Source organism: Bactrocera oleae, chromosome 2 (assembly GCF_042242935.1).
Source record: "Bactrocera oleae isolate idBacOlea1 chromosome 2, idBacOlea1, whole genome shotgun sequence".
Lineage (NCBI taxonomy): Eukaryota > Metazoa > Arthropoda > Insecta > Diptera > Tephritidae > Bactrocera > Bactrocera oleae.
In genome coordinates, this window is record NC_091536.1 from 89337078 (window position 1) to 89340728 (window position 3651).

Below are 3651 nucleotides of genomic sequence, written 5' to 3' on the forward strand. Positions count from 1 at the left end.
ACACCGAGAGACAAGTGCAGACCGAACTGGCACACCTGGAACACCTGAAAAGCCTGCGGAATGCAATGGCATTGGAGTATTGGCAACTTGCATAGATGTGGAACTGGTTTTGTCAATGCAGCGCTGTGCTCAGGTGAAGAGAGAATGAGAAGTTGTATCGCTTGATGCGATGTTTGTTGGGTTTGGTGTTCGTCGGTTTGCTTGCTAGTTGGAAAGTTGGCTGGTTGGCTGGTTGGCCAACTTGTTCGAGTGTTGACTTGCCGACTGTTTGATTCGTTTTGAATCAACAGGTGCACAGCCGGTGTTCATGTTGTAAATAAGTGAGGCAAATGCGAGGGTACAAGTTGGAACTGTTACCTGTCAGTTAACACTTTGCTGTTATGTTAAATGCTCACAGGTGGCAGCAACAGCAGAACATATTTTAATATTTTCCGAACACAGCTTTTTAACATTAAATGGTAACATTCTCTGCTCTGGTTAAGACAGAGAATGTTAATGCAGTCAATGTTTAATCAGTGTTATTCATTAACATTCTCTGGACAAATGTTATTTTTCAACATTTTCTGTTATGAAATAGAATGCTGTTGTTTGTAACAGTTCTCTGTTATAATCTGTTCGCATTAAGTCAACTAAGGGGTTATATCCACCTATGAATTACAAAAGAAATTTATTTTCTTTGTTTGTATATACAACGAATGTACATGGGTTTGAAAAAATTCTCCGTAATTTTGAAGTCGATCCGGTAAATAATTTCGGAGATCTGTTCCCAAAACTTTTAGCGCGCTTTTATTGAAACACTATTTTTAGAGCCGGTGATTAAAATTGAGATATATTTGTCAGGTAATGATCGGAAGAATAAAATTATTACGACTTCTTAGCCACTCTGATGTGCAAATTGTTTCATAGAAAATAAAATTTTAATTTTTTTTCGAACGTCAATGTGCGGATACTATATTCTAGAGAATTTTTTTCTTCGAACGAAATCACTTCAGCAGTGATCGGTCTTAATTATCCGTCAGAGATCGCATGTAATACGAAAAATAAATAAATGAATATTTTATAATTGGTACAAAGATTACTCGATAACTTTTCGTAGTTATTAAAGGTATTAGGCAAAAGTTAACATTTTTGTATTAGCAAACTGGTTTTAATGATATAATTAATAAAATCGGAAATTTTTTAATTTTAATTTTATGAACCCATGTTAGTTTTCAAAGATGAGACTTTTTCGAAGATGTCAAATTCTAAATTAAATATTATAGTTATTTAAGAGATCGATAAGTAGTTGAAACTTTCTCTAGAAGAAAGTATCAAACAAAGAAACTACAAAAATGTGTCCTAGTAACAGGAAAGTATTTAAAACTCTGTCTTCTAAATAAATATATAACACAAATGTAAAATAAGAAAATGTAAGTGAACAAATTTTCATATCCTCGCAAACAGAAATATAATAATAGATTTTTATATTACATGAAACAAATAAAAACACAAGCAACCGATTTTGAATATTTGCTCATATATTTAAGTATGCCTCATTATTACAGTTTTATTTTATCTTATTAATTTTAAAATTTTCATCCAGTAGCATGGTGAACTTATCACTTTAATATTATATTGTAATCTATAATTATGAAATGCTATTACTTTATTTATATGATTTTTCTATATAAAAACTGTATACATACGAATGCTGCTGAGCCGTCTAAACCTTTATGCGTAGAAAATTGTCTAAAACCTATTTTTTCCCTTATCTAATTTTTAGTATTCAAATCCAATATACCGTTACCAAAAAATGAGCAGGTATCGGGATGTTCACTACAGCGACGATAACAGTTGCAGTACAAACCCGGTTTACAATCGCTGCTTCCTCCATATTCACGGCAGACCTCACCCACACCCTTGCGACATAGTGTGCGTGGAAGACAGAATTCGGGATTATAATTTATACTGAAGCTGCCTACGAAATGCGAAATCAAATTAAAAATTAAGTTGTAAAAAGCTCTGTATAATGGACAAAAGCTAACTTACCATATTTGCAACTTTCAGGATACACACTGTTTGGGCCACAATTAATGGAGGGACCGAATGATTTCCTTTGAAAGTAAAAATTTATAAAATAAATTATTATTTGTGTAAAAGAAAATATTATACTAATACTTGTACAATACTATATACTCACAGCCCTTGAATTCCATTTTGTCGCAAAACTAAGGCAATTATCAATGTCAAGCTCAGCTTGGCGAACTAACCGATGTGTGTACGTGCACTTCGATAAGAAGCCATTTTTAATAACTTTTTCTAAACAAAACTTTGAACTTTTCGTTTGAGAGACCCTACGCTTTCTGTTAAGAGGTTAGCTATTAATGCTTTCGATGATGTTTGCTCCATCCTTTTATAGCTTTCTCAAGTGGTTTTCACTCACATCCTTTTCTAATAATTTATGCAATTTTCTAATTAATTATTCAAAATGCTGCTTTTGACTTTTGAATAATTCAATTTGCTTTAGTGTTTCTGTCGGTCATAATTTGATTGTCATCATTTTACCCTTGACCGCTACTTATTGTTCAATGAAGTGGCGCGGATATGTGCGTAAGTAAGCAATTGACAGAACACTGCTGTAGGTCAATGGGGTGACTATATTAAAGCATTTAAGTTACTAGTGATGGAGAATTTCTAGCAAAATATTATTTATGTGGTTTAAAACACGACCGTTAATTGGAAGTGAGCATTGTTATCTCACAATGTAAACTAGAACTAGTGTATCATGCTTTATAAATAATATGTAAGTATATCTGATGACGGACCAACCGTCAAAATTTATCTCGTTAACTTTTGTTACCTATTTTCAGAGTGTAATCAAATGAAATAATAAAATGCCAATACAAATACAAGTACCAATACTACTACCAAAACCAAAAGCAACACTAATTCTAATACTAACACCAATACAAATGCAAATATCAATACCAGTACCAGTGCCAATACCAACATCAACCATATTTCCAATGTCAATATGATTTCATATATCAATACCAACAACATTACCAATACAAATATCAATTTCAATCCCGATAAGATTACCCTTACCAATGCCAACACCAATACTAATATCAATACCCATGCTAAAGAAATATTACACTAGCTTACAGTACATTTTGCTATTGTGATGCCACAGGCTGTTTCTTACTAGTTTTGTGTTGCTTGAACCGACAACGATAGTAAACATTTCATAACACGTGTGATTTTTTGTATTGTAGTTAAGAGGTGTAGGGGTCAAACCACCACCATTTACTAAAATGACAAAAATTTCTGTGCCTTATGGAAAAGTTTTGAACTCAAATTCGTAATTAGGACATCTCAAATACCCCCACAGACCTCTTAGTACATCAGTCGCAAGTTTTTGTTTCAGATTTGTTATTAGTGACGAAATTATTATAATCAGAATTCAATAAGATATATTCAAATTACAATCTTAAAGTAATTATTCTCACCCTTGCACATTAAACGCCTAAGTATCCTTGAATGAATAATTAATTAAGTATTTTTAGCTCTCATAAATTTGAATTAATTAAATGTTAACCATAAAGCCAGAGAGCTGCATATAAAAGGATATTCAAACTCAAAGGAAAACCATCAAACGCTTCACCAGCT

General features: G+C 32.5%; 1 long non-coding RNA gene across 1 annotated transcript; it reads right to left on the minus strand.

Annotated features, from left to right (window-relative positions):
- Positions 1-1629: 1629 nt before the first annotated feature.
- On the minus strand, positions 1630-2423 carry LOC118680349 (uncharacterized). The gene is made up of 3 exons (XR_011394845.1): positions 2180-2423; positions 2029-2093; positions 1630-1957 (listed from the first exon to the last, which is right to left on the minus strand). It is a non-coding gene; the product is annotated as an uncharacterized lncRNA (long non-coding RNA).
- Positions 2424-3651: the final 1228 nt, after the last annotated feature.